The following is a 27,531-nucleotide window of genomic DNA, read 5'->3' as shown; positions in this document are numbered from 1 at the left end:
TCTGTGTCTATAGGCCATGCACCATTTTCATACAATCTCCGCTCAATGACATTTATCTGAAACCCATGGTCAAGTAAAGCAACACAAGGAGTTTCACATTCCCCTATTTTCACTACCGTTTGTAATGTCCCCGTGCCCATAGGAACCCCCCCCCTTTTCTTTTCTTTTTTTTTTCAAAAATTTTTTCCCTCTCCCTCCCCCCCTTGACAATACATCGGGGAGAGAAAGAGAGAGGGAGTGAAGTAGGGAAAGGGGGGTGCATGCCGCCCAGGTGGTAGCGTTCAGCTGCGCCCCCCCTTTAAAAGGTCACCCTCCTCCTCCTCGTCGACAGGGTTTCCCCTCCCCCCCTGTTTGCTGCAGGCTAGCCCCTTCTAACAAACCCCTCCCTCCCTGGTTGCCACTCTCGGGGCCCTCCAGACTAGCTGCCTCCCTCCCTCGTTGCCACCTTGACCGCCGGCCATGAGGAGAAAGGGAGAAGGAGAGGATAAGAAGGAAGGAGGGAGAGAGAGAAGAGGAGGAGGAGGAGGGAGAGAGAAGTAGAAGGAGAAGAAGAAGGAGTGGTAGAAAAAAGGGAAGTAGTGGGAGAAAAGAAAGAAGGTGGGAGAGAGAGAAGAGGAGGAAGAGAGGGAGAGAAGAAGAAGGAGAGAAGAGAAAGAAGGAAGAGAGAGAAGAGGAGGAAGAGAGGGAGAGAAGGAGAAGTAGAGAAGAGAAATAAGGAAGAGAGAGAAGAGGAGGAAGAGGGAGAGAGAAGGAGAAGGAGAGAAGAAGAAAGAGTGGTAGAGAAAATGGAAGTAGTGGGAGAGAAGGAGTGAGGAGATAGAAAAAGAAGTGAGAAAGAGAAGAAAAGAAGGGGAGAGAAGTAGAAGGAGAAGAAGAGAAGGAGAGAGGTAGAAAAAAGGGAAGTAGTGGGAGAAAAGAAAGAAGGAGGGAGAGAGAGAAGAGGAGGAAGAGAGGGAGAGAAGGAGAAGGAGAGAAGAGAAAGAAGGAAGAGAGAGAAGAGGAGGAAGAGGGAGAGAGAAGGAGAAGGAGAGAAGGAGTGGTAGAGAAAAGGGAAGTAGTGGGAGAGAAGGAGTGAGGAGATAGAAAAAGGAGTGAGAAAGAGAAGAAAAGAAGGGGAGAGAAGTAGAAGAAGAAGAAGAGAAGGAGAGATGTAGAAAAAAGGAAAGTAGTGGGAGAAAAAAAAAGGAGGGAGAGAGAGAAGAGGAGGAAGAGAGGGAGAGAAGGAGGAGGGAAGAGAAAGAAGGATGGAGAGAAGAGAAGGGAAGAAGAGGGGAAGAAGGAGAAGGAGGGGAAAAAAAAAGGAGGGAGAGAGAGAAGAGGAGGAAGAGAGGGAGAGAAGGAGAGAGAGAGAATAGATAAATAAGAGAAAAGAAGAAGAAGAGAGAGAAAGAGAGTAACCGCCACAAGTCACCCAAACCGCTGTCTCGACAATGAACCCCATCTAGCGGTCTTTCCCAACCTAACGTGTCAAACCAAAACTGTTAAGGTCAGGACTGCCCACCAATCTCCACAAGGCGAATGGCTCCCAAGAAGAAAGTCGTGGGAAGCGTAGGCGTCCAAGCCATCTATAATGCTGGAGGGGCGAGCAAAACGACCAACGCAGCACACACAAATCAAGCCCAAGTTCTAAGCGTTAAAAAAATTAATTTAGGAATTATTTCTCGTGGAAGGGATGAAAGGATTAAAGTCATGCATAAGGTTTTGTTTACTCTAAGAACTAAGTTGCATGCGCAAACGGAAGAGTTTGAAATTCACATAAAATGATAAGGTTATTGCCTTATCTCACATGAAATGATAGCTTTTACTCACATAAAATGATGGGTTTATCACCTTACTTCACATAAAATGATAGATTTTTAACCAGTTGAGTGCATGAATAGTCATTTAGAATTCATATTTTGCAATCATGGTTAAAAGGAACACATGAAATGTTAATTTCTGTTGATGAGATACACTTGCATCATTAGACAAAACCCTAGACTTTCATTGACGCAAGTCACATGTGATCCGGGGCATTAGGAATAAGTATAAATTGCCTGCGAATTGTTTCATCAATCTTGTTGTGGATACGCCCCTAGCTTAGTTGAAGCTGGTGACCTAACCCTAAATGGATTGTTGACCAAAGTTATGCTTGGCGGTTTGAAAAGGTTGTAAATCCCTTAAGCAGGTGTTTTGATACATCTAGTTAAAATTCTAATTGTGCATGCAATGGGATTGCGAGGCCTTGAAGCAAGAGGTTGTGCATTCAACTATTTGTTAATGTGGTTAACCCAAGTCGGGAGTGTTTGATGATTTCATGGCCGGGTTTGAGATGGCGCTAGCTGCTTAGGTGGAAGGAAAGAAAAAGATAAAGAGTAAAAATTCTGCATAGTACCACACTTAAAGATAGAAGGTTAGAAGATGTTGCATTTACTTAAAGTTGATGTCCAACTAAAGACCCAACAAGGACGGTTTATTGCCATACCTTGAAAAACTAAGAACCCAACTTCAAGGACTTAGTCATTTCTTTTCCAACAAAGGGTTGTCCATCAAAGGCCTATGGTTGTGAAACTCATTAAACTAGATAGATTGTCAAGTAAGTCACAACCGTCGAGGTTATAGACTTTATGTTGAAATTTTGCATGCGATGCTATTGTACAGAACTGCATGAACTAACAAAGCCATATTATTTCTTGGGAAATTATAAGTTAGGTGATGGGGGGAAGGATATTCCAGTCACATTGCATATGGAATGATAAGGGTGCAATAGGGGTTGCAATGACAGAAAAGGAAGGTATCACAATTGCATTAGGAAGATATAAGGCAATCATAATTTATAATTCATTGAGAGTTAAATTAATCATAGGCCTTTGATTAACATACACTGCGTATGAATGTTTATTGCGTTCATGGCTTAGGCGGAAGGAAAGAAAAAGATAAAGAGTAAAAATTCTGCATAGTACCACACTTAAAGATAGAAGGTTAGAAGATGTTGCATTTACTTAAAGTTGATGTCCAACTAAAGACCAACAAGGAGGGTTTATTACCATACCTTGAAAAACTAAGAATCCAACTTCAAGGACTTAGTCATTTCTTTTCCAACAAAGGGTTGTCCATCAAAGGGCCTATGGTTGTGAAACTCAATAAACTAGATAGATTGTCAAGTAAGTCACAACTGTCGAGGTTATAGACTTTATGTTGAAATTTTGCATGCGATGCTATTGTACAGAATTGCATGAACTGACGAAGCCATATTATTTCTTGGGAAATTATAAGTTAGGTGATGGGGGGAAGGATATTCCAGTTACATTGCATATGGAATGATAAGGGTGCACTAGGGGTTGCAATGATAGAAAAGGAAGGTATCACAATTGCATTAGGAAGATATAAGGCAATCATAATTTATAATTCATTGAGAGTTAAATTAATCATAGGCCTTTGATTAACATACACTGCGTATGAATGTTTATTGCGTTCATGGCTTAGGCGGAAGGAAAGAAAAAGATAAAGAGTAAAAATTCTGCATAGTACCACACTTAAAGATAGAAGGTTAGAAGATGTTGCATTTACTTAAAGTTGATGTCCACACTAAAGACCAACAAGGACGGTTTATTGCCATACCTTGAAAAACTAAGAACCCAACTTCAAGGACTTAGTCATTTCTTTTCCAACAAAGGGTTGTCCATCAAAGGCCCTATGGTTGTGAAACTTAATAAACTAGATAGATTGTCAAGTAAGTCACAACCGTCGAGGTTATAGACTTTATGTTGAAATTTTGCATGCGATGCTATTGTACAGAACTGCATGAACTAACGAAGCCATATTATTTCTTGGGAAATTATAAGTTAGGTGATGGGGGGAAGGATATTCCAGTTACATTGCATATGGAATGATAAGAGTGCACTAGGGATTGCAATGACAGAAAAGGAAGGTATCACAATTGCATTAGGAAGATATAAGGCAATCATAATTTATAATTCATTGAGAGTTAAATTAATCATAGGCCTTTGATTAACATACACTGCGTACGAATGTTTATTGCGTTCATGGCTTAGGCGAAAGGAAAGAAAAAAATAAAGAGTAAAAATTCTGCATAGTACCACACTTAAAGATAGAAGGTTAGAAGATGTTGCATTTACTTAAAGTTGATGTCCAACTAAAGATCAACAAGGAGGGTTTATTGCCATACCTTGAAAAACTAAGAACCCAACTTCAAGGACTTAGTCATTTCTTTTCCAACAAAGGGTTGTCCATCAAAGGCCCTATGGTTGTGAAACTCAATAAACTAGATAGATTGTCAAGTAAGTCACAACCGTCGAGGGCTGCGCAAGACAAAGGGACCTTAGATTGAGTCCAATAAATAGTCCATTAGACCTATGGATTTAGGGAAGTTGTGAATTGCCAAGAAAGAAAATTGACCAACCAAGTTTAGGACGACGGGATTGTCCAGGAACTATTTTACTATAGTATAGGGAAACCTAAGGTAGTGATAATTTGGGGTCAATGGGGTATAAGGCGTAACCCAAGGGGGAGAGCGAACTTTAGGGTAGTTGATTTATGCTAAGCATGTTGCTTAGAATTGTTGAAATGGTTTTAACGAAGGTTGATCTTGTTAAAGATGGATTGTTGACCCAAGTTATGCTTGGTTGTTTGAAAAGGATATCTCCAAGTGAATGTCGACTGGTTGTGTTGGTAAGAGGAGAGAATCTTACTAAGGATAGGTGGATGATAAGCAAGGTGATTGCTTGATGTGGTTTTGGATGCTAATCCAAGTTGTTTGTGATTGATGATTGCATGGCCAGGTCTGAGATGACTGATTTCCATGGAAAAAAAAGGGATGTTTTCCCTAGTAAATGTTATTAAGCTGGTTGCTTCAGCTGTGGTTGATTTTCTAAAGGGATAATTAAGGAAGGACGGCACTAGCTACCCACCGCGAATCGCCAAACCCTAACCAAGGGGGTTATGAATCCACACCGAGAATATGGATCAAACCCACTGCAAGAGGTCTCTCCGTGGAAATTACTTGGCATAGGAGGACGCTTGGGTGCCAGTGGGGGCTCTGGCCGTAAATCCCAATGCCTACGGACCCTACGCAAGTGTTCTACGTGACTTGAGATGGGATCTCGAGGCCTTGATACTAGTTACAAGGCGGAATCTTGGTAGGATAAACCTTTGGGTTTTATTGCCAGGAGACGGAAGAATTTTTCTACAGAGGCAGAAAGAAACACTTCATTCTCCTGTATGGGCGAGAGACAAACATTAATCTGAAGATAAGTTAAGGAAGTGTTTGATCTTGTTTTATCTTGTCTTCGTGTCAATGGCCTAAATTACGTAAAGAAACCTGTGATTAACAGGTTAATTAAGGAAGCTGCTTTTATGTGTCAAACATAATGTGGTTAGGTAATTAGATAACTAAAACAACCTCAAGGGAAACGAGGTGGATGTGACCGATGGGTCTATCCTATGGAAGGGTGGTCTCAGTTAGCCGAGAGCTTTCCTCAAAGGAAATGTTAACGAGAAATGTTAACATTTCCTCAAAGGAAATGTTAACGAGAAATGTTAGGAAAGGTTGGATGATGATCCTTAGACAATGCTGCCTAGAACCTTGATTCATACCATTTTAGGGGACCGGAATGGAACTATACCCTACGGGCAAAGATGCCAAGTGATGCATCCCTCTCATTTTCCATTCTCTTTGAACCAAGTGTGGTATGAGTGTACTTGGGTCCAGTTGTATCTACACAAAGTGGAGCGGCTGTCGACCAATGCTAGAAGGCTGTTAGAAGAGCCGATTACAAGGGACCCAAACTTTAGGTCGGTTCTAGTGGGAATGGCTGGATAAGTTCCATTGTGGGGCAGACTCGAGAGACCCTAGTTGGCAAACCCCGTGCCATTCCTTGGGAGTGCCGAGCGGTGTCTTCTAGATACATCTCTTGATGGACTGCTAAGACATGTCTCACGATTTGAGGAGCAAGCACGTTACAAATCTCCATCAAATCCAAAATGACTGGTAGATGCATCATTACCATCCAACACTTTCTTCATTCCTTTGTCCTTCACTGCAACACTTATAGATCCACGTGAAGATGTAGGACTACTGCTTAGTCTCCCCCAGACCAAGGGCTCACTGTAGGTGTAGTACCAGATGATGTTTCTGGTCCACTAAGACTAGTATTCTTGTTTATCTTTCTGCACATAGCTGTCCTGATCATTATCATCATCCAAAACATCACCAGCAAGTGTATACCAACTTCCCATCTCATCAAAGATAACATCCTTGCTCACTCTAAACTCACCTGTGACATGGTTATAACAACGATACCCTTTCTGCTCTAAAGAGTATCCAATAAAAACACATTTTTCTGCCTTTGGATCAAGCTTCTTTCGTAGCTCATCTGGCACATGCACATATGCAACACATCCAAATACCTTCAAGTGCGATACATCAGGCTTCTTGCTAGTAAAGCATTCTTCAGGAATCATCCCATGAACTACAGCTGTGGGAGTTCTGTTCATAATGTAAACAGCAGTATGGACAGCCTCAGACCAAAAATATTTGGGCATATTCTTTTCAGCCATTAATGCCCATGCAACTTTTGCAATATGCATGTTTTTCCTTTTTGCAACACCATTTTTTTGTGGGGTATACCTGCAAGTAGATTGCCTCTTTATCCCATGAGTCCTCAAGAAACCACTGAACTCATTAGAGAGGTACTCTCCCCCTCCATCTGATCTCAAGCACTTTACTTTTAAGCCTATTTCTATTTCAATGGCTGCCTTAAAAGATTTGAAGTGCTCAAACACATCACTTTTTTCCTTCATGAAGTATACCCATAGCTTCCTTGAACATTCATCAATAAATGTGACAAAGTATTTGCTACCACCAATATATACATTTTGTGTAGGCTCCCAAACATTTGTATGTACCATATCAAGTATATTTTTTCTCACTTCTCTATCATGCGAGAAGGGTTGTCTTTCCTACTTACCAAACTGGCATGCTTCACAAACTTTATGCAATTCTACAACTTTAAAAGAAGGCAGCCCTGTAACCAATCCTCTGGACTGCATTAATTTCAGCCTTTGCACATTTGCATGTCCAATACATTTATGCCATATTTTAATATCTATAACTACTCCTTTTCCTTTAGCATACATAGCATCATCCATTGCAGGAATTCCAACATCTAAAGTGAACATTTGGCCAACTCTACTTCCTTTTGCGACCAACCTGCACTTATCATTAAAGTCTTCTACAAAACAACCTTTTGCATTGAATCGGACCTTCAACCCCTGCTCTACCATTTGGCCAACAAACACTAGATTCTTTGTAATTGAAGGAACATGTAATACATTTGTCAGACTCTTTGTCTAATCATCATACAAGGATAAGGGAACCTTTCCAATGTGTGAAATTGGTGGCATGAATCATCACCCGTCTGCACATAACCTGGATTTTGTAAATCCTACATCTCTCCAAACCATTCAATATGACTAGTCATATGATTAGATGCACCTGAATCGACATACCATACATCATCATGTGTCCCCTTTCCTGTAACTACATTCATCATATGCTGCATAACAAATAGATGCTCATTTTTGTCTTCATTCTATCGTGAAGACGATGCATATTTTCCTTACTTCAACTTGCCATTGCGAATGTCATCCTTCTTTGCATAGCAATCGGCTGCAATATGGCCTGTTTTGCCACAGTAATGGCAAACAATAGTAGAATTTCCAGAACCTCTATTCTACCATCCACCTCTTTCTCTAGAGCTCCCCTTGTCTCTAAAGTTTCCTCTACCTCTAGAAACATGCATTTCACCGAATTGTTGATTGAACCTATTTTGTTGGTTATCGCTAGCATGTCCCATACCACGGCCTCTTGAAGAGGATCTACCATGTCCCTTTCCTGAATTTGAGTAAAATGCTTGGACTTGTTCACCATTTCTTTCAGAAAAATCACCCTGCATATTGATCTTTTTAGTAATCATGAGAGAGATCAGCTCATCAAAATCTAGAAATGGCTACCGTACATATAATGAAATAACAAATGATTTCCATGCCTTCTCATTGTTAAGGCCACTCAGAGTGGGTGAAACCAAATCATCATCATCCGGCATTGCATCAATTGCTACTAAAGCATCTGCAATGCTCCTCACCTTCAACACATACTCATTGTCAGACATTTTTCCTTTCTTCAAGGCATTCAACTCTTACTTGAATTGAATCTTTCGTGCCTTTGTATTTAATGAGAACATGCTCTCAAAAATTGTCCAAGCTGCATGTGAAGCTTCTGCATTCTTGATATGTCCCAACATAGTATTATCAATGACTGCAGATAGCCAGTACATCACCTTTTTGTCTTTCGCATTCCACTCTTTCTATGCTTTTAACTCATCTGCAGAGTCAGAAGGGATACCCAGCTCTGGCTCCTTTTCTTCACCTGAGAAACAAACTCATAAAGTCCCTTTTCAATGAGGAAGTTCATCACACAAAACTTCCATGAAGGGTAGTTATTATTGTCGAGCTTCTCAATAATGGGATTTTCACTGTTCTCTGCCATTATCAAAAACAAGGATACAACACAACAAGCTAGTCTTCTACAATCTTTCACAACATGTGCAAAGCAATACACCAAGCAATCTTTTTCACTGATTGCTCAATAATACATGTAATCTACAACCTATTTGCAGATAAACCTTATGTTTGCTTCCTGCAAACACCTCAAAAATTACAGATTCGCAATCTGTAACATGTGCACCCACTTTTGTCAATACAGCCAAAATCACAATGTACCCTGAAACTGATGTCCGCAATCTTGCAGCTCTAAAACGAGGCCTGAAACGGGGCCATCTCAATAATAACCTGGAATCTTTGCACTACTCAGAAGCAATCTCTAGACATTAGATCTCCTGGAGCTTCTTCGTAGAACAAAACGTACATAAAAATTACAGCTTTTTCTCTGTTGCTCAGAACCCAAATCAGATGGCTCCGTTGGCTCCGAAAGGGGGGTAAAACTCTAAGACACTTGGTCACAGATCTCCCAGATCACTCCTTCTTCTTTCAATTCAATCTATAGTTTTCAGCCTGTTTACAACGATCGCGATGCGCGCGATTTCGTCCATCTATCCTTGTGAAAATCCCCTCTTTGGCTAAAAGAGCAACTAGCTTTTTGCATGCCATCCTAATCTAGAAGCTTTTTCTAACTTTTTAGGATTTTTATAATAAATAATATCAAAAATAGGCTAAAATTATCCAAAAATCTAGTATTTTTGGATAATCCATGCAACTCACACTAGTATTAATGGTTCAAATCACATTGACTCTCTAGATCATGAAAGAAGTTGGATGATGATGCATTCCATACTTTTTCACACTGTGTCCTCATAACATCACGACAACAGATTCATCAAATCAGCCCTCCCTCTCTCTCTATCATAAACAACCATATGAACAAGGAACAAGGAGGAGATAGAAACAAGAGAGAGAGAGAGGCTGACTTTTTATCTTGGTGATTACTACACCATTTTGTGTGATCTCTAAAGTGATTGATGGCGAATAATTGATGCTAGTTAGGCCCAAGAGCATGGGGGAGATCATTGTAGCCAAGAAAAATCATTTCTTTAGGGGGAGAAGGAGGACCCAACAAAAATGTACCTCCTTCCCCCCTCCCCATGTCAGTTTATGCCTCTCTAATCTAGCTTAAGTCACAACCCCCAAGTAACTAGTTCCATTTTGGCATTTTTATACTTGCTCGAAGTGGTTTAAATGGCTCAATTGGAGGGATACATAGTTTAGGAATTGTGATCTAACTCGACATGCAACTTTTTGGCATCAAAATCTATCACCCTGGCCTCCATCACATGCTTTTTGACTTATGGATCCAGTAGAGCTGCTTCATAGTACCAAACCTTACAACCATTAAATGGGGTTCAAATGGACTCTGATTGACAAATGGACACTTGCATTGTATTCTTGGAATTGAAATGCATCTAGTGAAACTCCAACTCCTTGATCCACAACCGTTTCATTTTGCACCAAAAATGCATCTTTTAGAGGTCTTGGGGTCCTTTTGCACTCAAATTTTAGCTTTTAAATGTACTCTCATTGGCCACCATGGGATAGGGTGACTCAATTCTCGAATCCGCTAGTTGATTTGAGCCAAAAAATCATACAGACTATCACATTCCTACAAATAAGATACACAGTAGAGCACAAATATAGCTCTTACCCAGCTCCCTAACAAGATCAAAGCATGAAGTTCCACAAGGGATAGTCCAAGCATAGTTGGATAAAGATCTGGAGCTAGTTGCTAACCAAATTCTCCAACACAAACTGGCTAAAAAGAACTATCAAAGGAGTCATCCTAAGTGGTGGTTTGACCCACCTACCTGACCTAGGACAACTAAACCAATAACTCCTACTAGATGAGGGCTCCTATAGTCTGATCCATATAAAGTCACATATTTTCCATTTTACCACATCTTTCTTTAGTACTTTATACTCAGGCATATAAAAAGGAGGGAGCTAAGCATGTTGTGACTCAAGAAGAACAAGGCATTGGCCTTAGGTCATCCTATCTCAATACCCAAGAACCTACCAAGCTCTCGTGAGGCAACACTAAATCCTTTTATTCATTTGGTCACTTTTATTTTCACTCCAAATATCCTTATTTTAATTTTTTGCTCAATGTCATCCCCAGGAAGACAATGCATTGGCCCCAAATCTAACTCATCCCCAGGCCTTCGCAAGGCAATGAACATCTACTATTGGAATTTTTATTTCTTTAATTTCTTATTTTAGGGGTTAGAGCCCCTTTTTACACACCATATCTTATATAGGTTTTTTCTCTCTTTTATCTTGCAAGCTTCTCTATCTGCCTCACAACTAACAAGATTTCTAGAAACAGTTACCTAGCAAGCTAGCATAATAGGGTTACTAGGACTACTCGCAAAAATAGCTCTTAGAGTGCCTAAAAATGTCTTTACAGGAGGCAGACAACGGCTCAAACCTCCCCAAGCACACTAGACCTGACCTTGGTACTTCATGCCTTGATTTTCGGTCCCTAACAAAAAGAAATACCCCACATATATATACACACCATATAGAGATTTTGCATAGTAAGAGGACACAATAAGATTTTGCATAATAAGAGGCTCTCTCCATGTACTCCGTCAAGCTTGTTTAATGCAACACTAAAACAAAACCCATTAATTGCACCCACACCAAATAAACAAATGGCCCTCTTAGCCTAATGGGATAAATCCATTTCACTACAAAATAAATGGCCCTCTTGGCCACCTTATGAAATCAAACAACTCTCTACAAGGACAAAAGACCCTCTTAGCCTAACAAAATCATACAACAAAGCATACCATTTAGCATCCTACTATTGAAAACAAACCCTTGGCCTCCACAAAAACCATAGTGAAGCACAACCTTAACTTATACCCTAGTCGAAGGAAGGGAGTGTTAAGTAAAATTATGCATAGTATCACTCTTAGACCCCAAGGGGGAGAGCAAATATGTGGATGGAATTGTTATCCCGTCTACTCTTGCAATGTTTGGAAAAGAATACCATTGTTTTTTTGTTGGTTGATTAAACAACATCCTAAATGTTTTTACACTCAACTAGTTGTTGGATTGTCATTTGGATGATTATTCCAAGTGCTGGTGATTGATGGTAAATGCATGGCAGGGGTTTGTGATGATAAGTTGCCATGGGAATAAGGGAATGTTTTCTGAAAGATGATACTAGGGTTGAATGCCTTTCTTGTGCTTGATTTCTAAGGTATGGCTCATATTCAATGTGAGGTGGCATTAGAAGAGCTTAAGAGTCAATTTAAGATTTGTGATGATATTGATGTGGAGAGTTTTCATGGCCATCCCATTGATGTTGAGACTTCAAGCTCAACTTCTCGTATGTATGTGTGTGTGATTAACATTACCGGAAGCTATGCCCAGTTGTACTCATGTGTGGGACATTCAATAAGTGGGTGTTGACCTACTAACCATAGTTAGTCATGGTTAGTGGTAACCTAGTTGTACTATCTCTTTCATGTTAGTAGAGATTGAATAATGAAGATGAATGAGATGAGCTGACTGCTCACTCTTTGGCTCCATTCTATCTCTCTTCTATTGGAACATGGTATTAGAGCCAACATGAATGGGCTCTCTGGAGCATGGCATTGAAGAAATCTAGATCTAAAGCTTGAAGATAAGAGCCTTTGCTGAAGAAGAAAGGCTGCCATTGTTTCTATCAAGGTATGCATCAGGGTTTATACTTTGTGCTTGTGCAAGATCTTGTTGTGGCTTATTTGGGAGCTTCATAAGGCTCCATTGAGCACATGTGAGTGGCCATTTGACATCAAAGACATCAAATCTGAAAAAACGTCATCAAAGAAGATTGTGTCTACATCCAATTTTTTTTACAAAAGCCATATATTGCTATAAAAATGGATTTTTTAAAAATGGCATGCAAGTCTTAATTGTTTCAACGTGGTATACAACTTTGCAAAAGAATTTTTTTTCAAATTCTTCACAAATTTTGAGATATTTAGCATAGACATGTGCAGACTGGCTATTTACTGTGGTAAAAGACAGGTGATTGCAGGGCACTAGTGGCTTTCATCCTCCTAACAATGTATATGTCCTTATTCTCATGCATTTGAGCATGGTTTTGGAGTGTCAAATGCTCATCTTTGGAAGGTTTTAACAGGCTGAAAATCTATCCTAAACTGTGGACAATAAGTATTTATTACTTCTTGAAGCAATCTATAACATTGGATAGTATCTATGGACCCTAATTATGGGCATATGTATGTTGGATGTTGTATGAGCTGAAATGAGCATTGAATGCTGACTTTTGGAGCTGAAAATTAACTGCATTGACATGATTATTGGATGTACATGAGTAGTATAGGAGTTTGATAGGGCATGTATGAATGTTGATATGATCATGTCTTGGTCTCTACATGTGTCAGCATATGTATGCTATGATTTAGGAAGCTTTTGATCTTGGATTTTCCTTGGTTTGGTTGCATATTGGCTGATTGTTATTGGCCAGAAGATATTTGGCATTTGTACTTACTGTACATGTACTATAGTGTGCCCAAAAGGTCATGTAATAGTGGCAAATGTCTAGGATGTTTTGGGGCATGTTTGACACATAAGTATCTTTGTTTTGACTAAGAAAAGGCTGCTGGTCATTTACTGGTTGTTGCTGATTGCAAAATGTATGTTTCTCTACTGTGAATAAGATTGAATGTATATAGGATATATAGCACCTACATGCTCTATGAATTGGTTGATGTACCTACATGCTATGCCACTTGATTATGGATGTATCTGACATGTTTGTGGGCTAAAATACTGTGATTTCAGCAAGGATTTTATTGTAAAAAACTATCATAAAAGTTGAAGGCTCAAATCAGCCTCAGTAAGACATCTTGGCTTGTAGTGAATTAGGCATTGATTATGTAATACTTCCATGCAATTAAAAGTTACTTGGTTAGTTTGAAAGTTAGTTAGCCAATTAATAAGTTAGTAAGGTTACTAACTAAAGACTAACTAATGTTAATAACTAACTAACTAACTATTTTTAAAAAAACTGAGGATCGTAACCCGATATATTTTTTGGATTGATAAGGACTGTAGCCACCCATCATGGAAGTTACCATGTGAACGAGAGTTATGAGTCCTATCAGTCACTAGTATAAGTGTGTATAGTATGGATGATCCAAAAATACTAGATTTTTGGATAAAATAGTATATTTTTAATATTATTTTTTGTAAATATCCTAAAAATCTATGGAAACTTCTAGAATAAGGTGTCATATAAAAAAAATAAGTGACTTTTTTAGCTAGTTTTGGAGATTTAATTCAAAAAAGAAGGATTAGCTAAACCGTATGCATCGCGATCGCAATTTACAGGTAGCAAACAACACTCTGAAGAAGACGGAGAAGAAGAAGAAGTGATCTGGAAGATTTTTGAATAGATATCCTAAAATTTACCCCCTTTTGGAGTCAAGGAACCATTAGATTGCATCTTAGAAGTTTCAGATTACTGATTTTGCCAATATTCCCTCTATAGAGAGCTCTTCTTCTTAGCCACAACCCTTCTTCTCTAATTTAGCTATAAATAAAAGGCATGGGGAGTAGTTTAGAGAGGCAAAAGGAGACCCTAAGAAGTTGCAAGAGGGAAGTAGAAGGATACCCCTCCAAGAGGTTGCAAGACGGAGCTAGAGAGAGAGAGAGAGAGAGAGAGAGGTTACCCCAAGAGGCTACAAGGGAGAGAGTTAGCTCAACCCCCCTTGCCTCAGTCTTTGACTAAGCCATCTTCTCTTACGCTCTCCCATCCCAAATTCATTCCTCCTTCTTTATCTCTCGAATCCACTTGTGAATGATGGCTCCAAAGCAATGAGGTAGAAAGATCATGAGAACCATCGCAACTGATCAAGGGTATTTATAATGTGCTTGCCTATTGACTATCTGTTGAGATGACAATCTCAACACATGCAGACATTGATGATGGACTGTCTGGCTAGATGGGTTCGCATGTCTACACTTAGAACGTTGGTGGTCATTATGATACTCATAAGGCCACTGACTTATCACTTATTATATTTAGTTTGTTACACCTACCTATAGCTGGCAAAGACAGCGCCAGTCGATTAGTGTAGTCGGTTATGCACTGTTTGACTTAGTAGGACACTTTCCTTTATGTTGTATCTTATCTATACTTTGTGTACATTGTATAGTGTATGAAAGAAAAAGAAGAAACCAGCAAGAAAACGTTTTGGCCTCCATCTCTCTTTTTCTGTTCTTGAGTGAGCTTCCTCTTGTGTATACAGTGTGTGTTTTGTGCAACAACTCAAGCAAGTCCCCCCACCACGCAATTCTTGACATGGTATCAGAGTCACACCATTGAGAGAGGCTGATTTTGAAGGCTGAAGTGAAGGGAAAGAAGCAAGGTTTGAGCAAGCAAGAAACGGGTAAGAAGCTCTCCCATTCCTCCACTCTCTCTCTTAGATAGTGTCTGTGGAGGCACCGAAAGCAGGGTCGAGTGAAAATCTCAGATTGCTATGAGATTTGGTGTGCGAGCAGAGCACTGTTTTGGGTGTCTGAGGCCGTTTCATGCCTCGTTTTAGAGCCGCAAGGTTGTAAGTTTCAGGGTACACAGTGATTTCGGCTATTTTGATCGAAAGTGGGTGCACATGTTACAGATTTTGAATCTGTAATCTTTGAGGTGTTTCCAGGAAGCAAACATAAGGTTTATCTGCAAATAGGTTGTAGATTCCATGTACTATTGAGCAACCAATGAAAATGGTTGCTTGGTGTATTGCTGTGCACGTGTTGTGAAAGATTGTAGAAGACTAGCTTATTGTGTTGTATCCTTGTTTGTGATAATGGCAAAGAATAGTGGAAATCCCATTATTGAGAAGCTTGACAAGAACAACTACCCTTCATGGAAGTTCCGTTTGACAAACTTCCTCATTGGAAAGGGCCTTTATGAGTTTGTTTCAGGTGAAGTAAAGGAGCCAAAGCTGGGTATCCCTCCGATTGCAGATAAATTAAAAAGAATGGAAAGAATGGAATGTGAAAGACAAAAAGGTGATGTACTAGTTATCTCCAGTCATTGATAATACTATGTTGGGACATATTAGGAATGCAGAAACTTCACATGCAGTTTGGACGATTTTTGAGAGCATGTTTTCAGTAAATACAAAGGCACGAAAGATTCAACTCAAGCAAGAGTTGAATGCCTTGAAGAAAGGGAAAATATTTGTCAATGAGTATGTGTTGAAGGTGAGGAGCATTGCAGATGCTTTAGTAACGATTGATGCAATGCCAAATGATGATGATTTGGTTTCATCCACTTTGAGTGGCCTTAACAATGAGAAGGCATGGAAATCATTTGTTACATCATTATATGTACAGAAGCCATTTTCAGATTTTGATGAGCTGATCTCTCTCATGATTACTGAAGAGATCAATATGCAGGGTGATTCATCTGAAAGAAATGGTGAACATGTCCAAGCATTTTACTCAAGTTCAAGAAGGAGACATGGTAGATCCTCTTCGAGAGGCCATGGTATGGGACGTGCTGGCGATAACCAGCAAAACAAGTTCAATCAAGAGTTTAGTGAAATACAGGTTTGTGGAGGCAGAGGAAACTTTAGAGGCAGGGGAAGCTCTAGAGGAAGAGGCGAATGGCAGAATAGAGGTTCTAAAAATTCTACTATTGTTTGCCATTATTATGGCAAAAAATGGCATATTGCAACCCATTGCTATGCAAAGAAGGATGACATTCGTAATGGTAAGTTGCAACAAGGAAACTATGCATTGTCTTCACGACAGAATGAAGACAAAAATGGGCATCTGTTTGTTATGCAGCATATAATGAATGCAGTTACAGGAAAGGGGACACATGATGATGTATGATATGTCGATTTAGGTGCATTTAATCATATGACCAGTCATACTGAATGGTTTGGAGAGATGCAAGACTTACAAAATTCAGGTTATGTGCACACGGGTGATGATTCATGCCACCCAATTTCACACATTGGAAAGGTTTCCTTGTCCGTGTATGATGGTTAGACAAAGAGCTTGACAGATGTACTACATGTGCCTTCCATTACAAAGAATCTAGTGTTTGTTGGGCAAATGGTAGAGCAAGGGTTGAAGGTCTGATTGAATGCAAAAGGTTATTTTGTAGAGGACTTTAATGATAACTGCAGGTTGGTTGCAAAAGGAAGTAGAGTTGGCCGAATGTTCACTTTAGATGTTGGAATTCTTGCAATGGATGCTCTATGTATGGTAAAGGAAAAGGAGTAGTTGTAGATATTGAAATATGACATAAACATATTGGACATGCAAATGTGCAAAGGTTGAAATTAATGCAATCCAGAGGATTGGTTACAAGGCTGCTTTCTTTTAAAAATGCAGAATTGCGTAAAGTCTGTGAAGCATGCCAGTTTGGTAAGCAAGAAAGACAACCCTTCTCGCTTGATAGAGAAGTGAGCAGAAATATACTTGATGTGGTATATACAAATGTTTGGGGGGCTACACAGAATGTATCTATTGGTGGCAGCAAATACTTTGTCTCATTTATTGATGACTATTCAAGAAAGCTATGGGTATACTTCATGAAGGAAAAAAGTGATGTGTTTGAGCACTTCAAATCTTTTAAGGCAGCTATTGAAATAGAAACAGGCTTAAAAGTAAAGTGCTTGAGCTCAGATGGAGGGGGAGAGTACCTCTCTAATGAGTTTGGTGGCTTCTTGAGGACTCATGGGATAAAGAGGCATTTTACTTGTAGATATACCCCACAGCAAAATGGTGTTGTAGAAAGAAAAAACAGGCATATTGCAGAAGTTGCACGAGCATTAATGGCTGAAAAGAATATGCCCAAACATTTTTGGTCTGAGGCTCTCCATACTACTGTTTACATTATGAACAGAACTCCCATAGCTGCAATTCATGGGATTACTCCTGAAGAATGCTTTACTAGCAAGAAGATTGATGTATTACACTTGAAGGTATTTAGATGTGTTGCATATGTTCATGTGCCAAATGAGCTACGGAAGAAACTTGATCTAAAGGCAAAAAAATGTGTTTTTATTGGATACTCTTTAGAGCAGAAAGGGTATTGATGTTATAATCCTGTCGGCAGGTGTGTTCAGAGTGAGCAGGGATGTTATCTTTGATGAGATGGGAAGTTGGTATACCCTTGCTAGTGATGTTTTGGATGATGATAATGATCAAGACAGCTATGTGCAGAAAGACAAACAAGAATCACGGAGTCTTAGTGGACAAGAAACATCATCTGATACTACACCTACAATGAGCCCTTGGTCTGGGAGACTAAGTAGCCCCACATCTTCACGTGGATCTATAAGTATTGTAGGGAAGGACAAAGAAAAGAAGAAAGTGTTGGATGGTAATGATGCATCTACCAGTCATTTGGGATTTGATGGAGATTCTAGTGGTTTGGAGAGTTTGGATGATGAGCTTGGCATTCCTTCAATCAGGACACCAGGTGTACAGAGAGCTCATAGTAATGTAAAGGCTCCATTGAGTGATCCAGTGGTACGCAGATCTAGCAGGGTCAAATACCATATTAAAAGATTTAGTTTTGAAGGTTATGTAACTCACCATTATGCTTATATGGTGAAACTAGTTGAGGATGTTGAGCCCATTTCTGTTGAGGATGCTGTTGGTCATGCTCATTGGGATATAGCAATGGATGAGGAGATGGCTGCATTAGAAGCCAATAAGACTTGGAATTTGGCACCCTTACCTAAGGGTAAGAAAGCTATTGGTTGTAAGTGGGTTTACAAAGTCAAGCATAATGCAAACGGTTCAGTTAGCAGGTATAAGGCTAGGCTCGTTGCAAAAGGCTATTCTCAAACATATGGCATAGATTATGAAGAGACATTCAATCCAGTTGCTAGGATGGCAACTGTTAGGTGTGTGATTGCCTTGGCAGTAGCCAAAGGTTGGAGTTTGCAACAAATGGATGTTAAGAATGCCTTCTTGCATGGTGAATTGCAAGAAAGAGTGTATATGGAGCAGCTAGTAGATTATGAGGATTTAGAGCATCCCACATATGTGTGCAGGTTAAAGAAGGCACTCTGTGGGCTGAAGCAAGCACTTAGAGCATGGTATGACAAGATTGGAGAGTATCTTGTCAATATTGGATTTTGTATTTCTAATGCTGATCACTCGCTTTATGTGAGAAAGGGAGATGCAGGTTTGGTCATCATAGTCATCTATGTGGATGACTTGATTATTACAGGTGACAGTGACAATGGGATTGTTGAAGTTAAGAACTTCTTGAAAAAGAAGTTTGAGATGAAAGATTTGAGTGAGCTGAGATACTTTCTTGGTATTGAGGTGATCAGATGTGATGATGGTATATGGCTATTCCAAAGGCAGTATGGCTTGGATATGTTATCTAAGTATGGTATGACAGCATGTAAGCCTCTTTCAGTACCATTGGACCAAAATGTGAAATTGAGTGCTGACGTTGGGGATGAGATAGAAGACCCTACTATGTTCAAGAGGAGAGTAGGAAGTTTGATTTACATGACTATCACAAGGCCAGACTTGAGCTATGATGTTTGCCTTGTTAGTCAATAAATGCAAATACCTAGAAAGCCTCATTTGGATGCAGTTTGACGTATATTGAGTATGAAAAGTCCACTTTACATTATGGACTTTTTTATGAGGCAAGTAAGGACATACAGGTCTTTGGATACACAGATGCAGATTGGGTTGGTAGCATGTCAGACACAGAAGATCTACAAGTGGATTCATGTTTTCCCTTGGTAGTGTAGCAGTTACATGGAGTAGCAAAAAGCAACCTACAGTTGCTTTATCGAGTACAGAGGCTGAGTGTAGAGGTTTGATTTTTGCTAGCTTAGTTATTTGCGTGACAGTTTGTTTTGTTGTTTCGTAATTGGATTTCTTGTGTTTGTTTAGCCTAGGATTTACTTCTATCATTTTGTTTGATTTGTTGAGTGTGAAACTTGATAGCCTTGGTCGAGCTTGGTATTATTTTGGACAGGATGAAGCTTGTGTTTGCTAATAGCTACTGAACATTGAGGAGCTAGATATGTTTTCTTGTCGAAACTTTTGCACATCACGGGGATAATGGGATTCACAAGCACTTCACGTTGCATTTGTTGATGCACTACACTCAAGGGTCATCTCATGTTCTTATCAAATACTTCCATGCCATGGGTTGGGATTATGTATGTTTTGCACCATCATTGAGCACAAGCACGGCATGAGGTCCGCCGCAACTATATGCAGTAAATCTTAGATGCACGTGCATATGAGAGAGCACCTATCATTGAGCACACAAATTTCTTGCACACACGATATTTGGGATACTCATCACAAAGTTAGGAACCTCTGGTTGAGTGTGAAGGAGGTTGAGTGAGTTTAGAGGGTCGTGAAGGATGCCACCAATTGTGAGAAGGGTTGTTCATATTTGGTCAACATCTTGAGGACCATCATTTCTTGAGTGATTGTGAGATTATGGACGGGAGGAGCGGAGTATGCTATATTTTTTTGAAGAGCGTTGAGAGGTGAGGATAAGGATTTAAATAATTAAGGAGTTTTGATTGCATTTTGCATGACACACCATCACATCTAGATAGGCTAGGCACAATTCTTCCAATGCATACATTATTTTTGTGTGTAGCATTATTTGAATGGTAGCATGTCATGGATTCGATCAATTGTATCTTTTTCTCAAATCATGAATGATTGGGCACGGAGTTCATTTCAAAAAACCATATTCCTGCTAGGGCACACTGCATAAAATAAATAGGTTCATATCCAAAGAATATTTATTTTGAAGACTCAAGGATCAAAGAAAAAGATCGTACGTTTTATATCATCAACGAGTATTTCTTGAAGAAAAAGAGGACATGTATACTAAAAGTGTATGCAATCACAAGAATAATAGGCCAAGGAAGGGAATAAGTCATCCAATATTAAAGATGGAGAAAAAATGATGGGATTTACAAAAATCTGTATTTTTACCCAATTTTGATGGATTTTTGTAATTTTTTCCGCGTTGACTTGTTAACCAGATGCATTCCGATCGTTTTGAGTATCCAAAGAACTATATTTGGAGTTCAAATGACGAAGTTATGATCCAAACAAGTTGCAAACAGGCATAAAGCAGAAAAATGAAAATAGTGAAAAGCAGTAAAAAAGCAAAAGCCAAAAGCTGAAAGCAAAAAGCCTAATGTGTGTGAGTGTGGATAGAAAACTATACAAGGAGAGGAGATAGGAGAGTTAAGGGCCTTCCCCCTTGATTAAAATTTTATTTTGTAAGAGAGGAGAGTGGAGGGTCGCATGCTAGAGTGAGCTCTTGTTATACTAATTTGAAAGTCGGAGCCTTTGGATGTCAAAGTGCCAAGCGTTGGATCATGGTTGTTAAGGTACGAGAATATTTTTTTACTTGGTTTTTTTTCAAATTTTTGTAATTTTTTTATTGAGTTGTGGTTGTGTGATGCTCTACCGAATTAGGGTTTTAGTTGTTTGAGCTACAAGAGGCAATTCTTTATTGTTTTGTTTTCGTGGTGTACTGTCAAATATTTGAATTTTTCAAGTTGTGTCGTGCATCCAACAAAGTCAATTATCCCAACCGACACTCCTTAATATCTCGTTATCGGGTTGTGAGTGAGGCTTGCTCTCGATCACTGCTCGCATAACAGCACCAGTCGATTAGTATAGTCGGTTATGCTTGTTTGACTTAGTAGGACACTTTCCTTTATGTTGTATCTTATCTACACTTTGTGTACATTGTATAGTGTGTAAAAGAAGAAGAAGAAACCAGCAAGAAAACGTTTTGGCCTCCATCTCTCTTCTTGTGTTCTTAAGTGAGCTTCCTCTTGTGTATATAGTGTATGTTTGGCGCAGCAGCTCAAGAAAGTCCCCCCACCATGTGATTCTTGACACTATCTAAGCACATTTTTAGTTATCCATTGAGAGACGAATCCAAGCATCGCTGCTCGGTACTCCCATGGAATATTATGGGGTTTGTTGCCTAGGATTTCTCAAGTCCACCTTGCAATGAAACATTCATGGCTGACAAACCCACAGGGATTGACCTGAAATTTGGGTTCCTAGTGGTCAATGTCTCATGACAACATTCTAGCATTGGTTCTTGGATATTCTACTTTATGTAGAGATACCCAAGCCGAGGCAGATCCATGCCACACTTGGTTCAAAGAGAATGGGAAACAAGAGGGATGTGTCGTGCAACCTCTCTACTCGTAGGGCATAGTCCCATTCCGGTCCCCTAAAATGGCATGAATCAAGGTTCTAACCTAGCAATTTCTAAGGGTCCACAGACATTGGTAAAACCTTGTGAGAAGCCTCCTAGTTTTTTGGGACCACCCTGCCATAAGGCAAACCCATTGGGAGTTCCTCCCACCTACTTCCCTCAATAGGAATTCTTTAGTTATTTAATTAGGTCCTGCTACATTTATGTGAGACATTTAAAATCAGATTATTTAATTAAGCCTTTTAGAGAATAGGGTCCATTTGCGTAATTTACAGCACATACACAAATACAGAGCAAGGAATCCTTTAACAAACAAGGTCAAACAAGTTCCTTAACTTATATTCAGGTTAATCTTTGTCCCGTGCCCATACAGGATAAATTATGTCCCTTCTACCATGCAGAAGTAACTGGTCCAAATCACATGGGCACCATAATTTCCATCCTTTATCTAGAATAGAATCTTTCAATGGCACAAATGTTGGGGCCACAGAGGTCTTTTAACTCCATTTTGGACTTGGCAAGGGATGTCAAAAGGCCTCTACGTGACCCGCAAGCTACTTAGGAGTGAAACATTATTCTTGTGGTTGGTCTTTTCACCACTCGACCTTCAGCCCATGAATTGAGCAATGCCCTTTTCTGGTTAATCTGCGGTGCGATCATGGAGGTGATCCACCCATGGTAAGAACCTTTCCTTAATTAAGTCATTTAAGAATCAAGCACAGTCAAGGCAATGAACCCTAAAATCATCTTCCAAGAAAACATTTCTTTATTCCCATGGCAGTTTATTATCAAAGACCCCTGCCACAAATTTACCATCAATCACAAGCACTTGGAATAATCATCCAGACGACAATCCAACAATCAGTTGAATGTAAAAGCATTCAGGACATTGTTTGATCAACCAACAAAACCAATTGTATTTTTCCAAACAATGCAAGACTAGGTGTGATAACATTTCCATCCGCATATTCCATCTCCCCTTTGCGATCTAAGAGTTATATTATGAAAATTTTTACTTAACACTCCTTTCCTTCCGCTAAGGCATATGTTAAGGTCTTATACAACTATACAATATGTAAGTTCTATTGATCACTTACATTGATCGCCAACCCAACCTTCTTCCCAACAAGTATAAAAGTATCGATCTTTGTGAGGTGCCTCCTTCAACAAACGCGGAGGAGTCCTCTAATAGTCAACTAAAATTCATATCCATGGACATCACCATCCCATCTCCCCATGGGAGACCTTAGACTTAGTTGAGCATGGGAATCTCGGTTCTACTTCATAAGGGAAGCATGGACAAGTCACCCCTAACCGCAATCTAATGCCCACCTAAGAAAGACCACTTTGTAATCAATCAAAGACAGGAGTGAGGTTAACACTGCACTTGGTTCAAAGAGAGTGAGAGACGGGGGAGAGTGTAGCTTGATCCCCCTACCCATAAGGTGAAATCTCAGCTCCAACCCCCTAAAATGGTGTTAAACCTAGTAACTAATCCTACTAATATTGGGAGGGTCATGATTCAATCAGATCTACTTATCGAGTCCACCTAGCCACAAGCATCCAATCTTTAGGATCAAAGCCTCCTACTTTTCTTGATGGGTTTGCTTTGTTTTCTAATTAGTAAAGCATATTACCACACTATTTGGACATATAAACTCAACTTCGTTTTATTACTCTGTTAAAATAGGTTTGTTAAAATTGATCTTTAGCACATAACAAATAATTCAAAAATCAAATACTTTATTTCACCATCACTTTGCAGAGTGATGCAAAACCATCTTTCCACAGAAAGACATCCTCCTCTAGCCTAGGATGCGACCTTCCAATCCCTCAGAATTGGGCTGTATGGGATCACACTCCATCCGTTGTCAAGAGGGAATTTACTAGCTTAAAGCCCCTCTAAGCTTCCCTGGCCCTCTGGAGCCATCCTACATAACAGGGGCATTTACCACTCAGCCCTTTGCCCTCTTAGGTGTTCGAGTGAGCAAAAACCAAAAACACCTATCTCCCTCCAGAGCGTAGGACCCCCACCCACATGTGAGTTTTTCCACACTTTGCAGAGTATAAGGGAGCATTGGGTTGGTGACCCCAATGTCCCAAACCACCACAATCCACAACCAGCTGTGCAAGCCTGGAATCATAAGAGCCATAACTCAGAGCTCACAAATTCAAAAGCATTCATAACCATAAGACATTTTAACATAGTTGTCAATGAGATGCATAGAATCTATCCTCTTCATGAATTTTTGTGTTCCTTCCTAAAAAACATTTGATAATACTAACATGCTTTTATAAGTCTAAGTAAGTTTTAACTAATCGTGATCCTTTCCTTATGTACTAACATGGTTATCTATGTTTGGCCATCCATCGTGATTATGGGTTATAGTCGCAACCTCGATTTGTTGTGGGATGGTTGGTTCTTCAATTTGAATGGGTTTGGGGTTAACTTTTGCTCGTACTTCAGCATCTTGTTGAGTTCCCTCAGCAGTAGCGGAGACCACTTCCTCATGTTGGGGAGCTCTCTGAGTGTGACCTCACTCAGCATCTTGATGTCTCTCAGAAGCCATGGAAGAAGCTTGATGGGTTTGGGCAGCGCTTCCTCATAAGAGTGGAGAGAGAGAGAGAGAAAAAAAAAGAGGCTTCGTTGATTGCAGCAAAGCTTCCTTGTGCCAATAGCAATAGAGAGACTTCTGCATGGATCGTATGTGTGTCCTTGATGTGACACTCTCCCCCTATTTATATAGTATGAGGTGGGGGGATAAAGAGAGGGAACCTGATTTTTAGCATTTTTGATAACATCATCGACGCCAAAGAGAGAATGCTTTCTTTTAGCATTCTTGACAACATCATTGATGATGCTAGGAAGTGCCTCCATTTTTGCAATGCGAAGATAAAAATCGAAGAATATATGGGTGAGGACACATTGCGCACCGCGTGGGCATCTCCCCAAGGTGCACAACCAAGGCGGTGACCAAGGCATAGACCTTGGCATACTTGACAATGAGCTACAAAGGCTTTGTTGGTGCCGTTGGCTACACGTGATAAGCTCTCACTAGCTTGTAGAAAAATCTTCCCGAGAGGTCACCCATCCCAGCAATGCCGTCACCCAAGTACACTTAATTGCCAAGTGACTATCCACTAGGCTAGTTCTTTTTGTTGTTCTATACTACAAACATAGTTTTAATAAGCTAGTTTTGGGAGGGTTCCCAAGTCTTTATTCCATGAACTAGCATATAATACCTTATTAACAATAATAATTATCTTCATAAGTAGAGCTAGTTTCATAATTTTATTTATTTTTTAAATGTGCAACATAAATCAATTTTCATTGGAATGTATACACACATTAAAATAAACTAAGTAATGGGGATATTACATTCTTCCATCCTCTGAGAAATCGAGATGTCCTCGAAAGAAACTAGGGGTATTCTTTTATTAAGGGTTACCTCATCGATACAAGTGGCATCCTTTTCAGGATAATCATTCCATTGTATTAGGTGTTCTCTTAGGATTCAGCTTCTTAGAGGTTTCTCCCTTGTATCTAGAATCTTCTCGGGTTGCATTTCTAAAATTCCTTGGGCAGGCATAAGTATTTGTTTATCACTAAGCACATGATTGGGGTTTGGTACATAAGGTTTTAGCAGGCTTACATGAAATACATTGTGAATCTTGAGATGGGGTGGAAATTTAAGCTTATAGGCTTGCCTTCCCATTACTTTGATTACTTCATATGGTCCATAGTACCTTGGACTAGTCTTTTTGTATTTCCCCAAGGATAATGAGCTCTTGTCGGGTCTTACCCATAGAAACACCATGTCATCTTCCTTGAATGTTCTTATGGATCTTTCAAGATCTACATAGGATTTTTGCCGATCTTGAGCATCTTGGATATCATGTGGATCAATTGGATTTTTTGGTCCATCTCTTCAAGAATAGCCTTAGAAGCCTATACTTTGAGAGTGGAATCTGAGAAGTTTAGAGGTGTACGACATTCTTGCCCATACAAGGCTTGGAATGGCAACATCTTGATTGTTTGTTGAAAGACACTGTTATAAGCAAACTCCACCAAAGGTAAATGTTCAATCCACCATTTCGGTTCTTTGCCACAATAAGACCTTAGAATATCTTCAATGGTTTGGTTCATCCTCTCAGTTTGGCCATCAATTTGAGAATGATAAGCAGTACTGAAGCATACCTACATTCCAATTGCTTTGAATAGGCAGGTCCAAAACTTAGGGGTGAATCTGGATTCTCGATCACTAATTATGCTCTTTGGCAATCCATGTAACCTAAATACTTCTTTGATAAAGACTTGAGCAATGTTAGATGACTTATAGGTTGTTTTGATTGGGATCAAGTGTGCAACTTTTGTCAATCTATCAACCACTACCATGATGGAGTCATATCCACTAATAGTAGTAGGTAATCCAACAACAAAGTCCATAATTTTTTACTCCCATTTCATTTTTGGAATGCCCAAGGTTTGTAACTCTCCATGCATCTTGATCCTTTCCGCCTTGACTCTTTGATAAGTCAAGCACTGAGTTACGTTGAAAGAGGGGTTTTTGTCGAAAGGTCGAATCCATCGGGGATCAAAAGTAGAAGGAAGTAGAGATAGGAGATGGAAGAGAAGATAAAGAATATCCAAGTAGTAAACACGAAAAAAACAAATCACAATGAATTGAATCAATATATATTGAAAGAACCAGGAATCTTTGCACTACTCAGAAGCAATCTCCAAGTATTAGTTCTCTTGGAGCTCCTTCGTAGACCAAAAACGTGGATCAAAAAAATCAGCTCTTCCTCTGTTGTCTGGAACCCAAATTTGATGGCTCCGTTGGCTCCTAAAGGGGGGTAAAATATGAGGACACCTGATCACGGATCTCCCAGATCACTCCTTCTCCTTTCAATTCAATCTACGGTTTTCAGTCTATTTACAACGACCGTGACGTGCACGATTTCGTCAATCTATCCCTCTTGTGAAAATTCCCTAATTGGCTGAAAAAGCAACTAGCTTTTTACATGCCATTTTAATCTAGAATCTTTTTTTAACTTTTTCAGATTTTTGCAATAAATAATATAAAAAACAAACAAAATTTATCCAAAAATCTAGTATTTTTGGATAATCCATGCAACTCACACTAGTACTAATGGCTCAGATCACATTGACTCACTAGATCAATAGAGAAGTCGGATGATGATACATTCCATACTTTTTCACACTGTGTCCTCATAACATCACGACATCCACCCGCTCTAAACCTACACATCCTTTGGTATGTGCCAAAATCTTAGTTTTCACCAGATTCTAAGTCCTCCTCATCCTCTACAACCATATCCTTTACTTCTTCATCTTCCATATCTTCCTGGCTAGGCCCTGTATCATGGCCACTATTTTCTTCCAATTCTGGCAACTCATAGGCAGTAGATTCCCACCTTTTGAATAATTTGATTATTTTCCCTACTATCACAAGTTTTATGGCTATCCCATCTAGCTCATTTAATGCATAAGTAGCATTATCAAACACCTATCTTACCACATAGGTTCCAAACCATCTTTTGGAAACTTTACACATGGCACTATGCTGGTTATCTAAACTGCTATCATAAACCAATACCCAATCCCCATCTTGTATGGTTGTTGGTCTCAGTCTATGTCTTTTGTCAAACTCTTTCTTGTTATGTATCCTTGCTGCCCTTAACTTTGCAGTTGTTGCCTCTATCTCTTCTAA

Source organism: Lygodium microphyllum, chromosome 5 (genome assembly GCF_053477565.2).
Source record: "Lygodium microphyllum isolate KBCC chromosome 5, Lygodium_microphyllum_v1.1.10, whole genome shotgun sequence".
Lineage (NCBI taxonomy): Eukaryota > Viridiplantae > Streptophyta > Polypodiopsida > Schizaeales > Lygodiaceae > Lygodium > Lygodium microphyllum.
The sequence above is the reverse complement of the archived record's forward strand: the minus strand, read 5'-3'. Positions refer to the sequence as shown.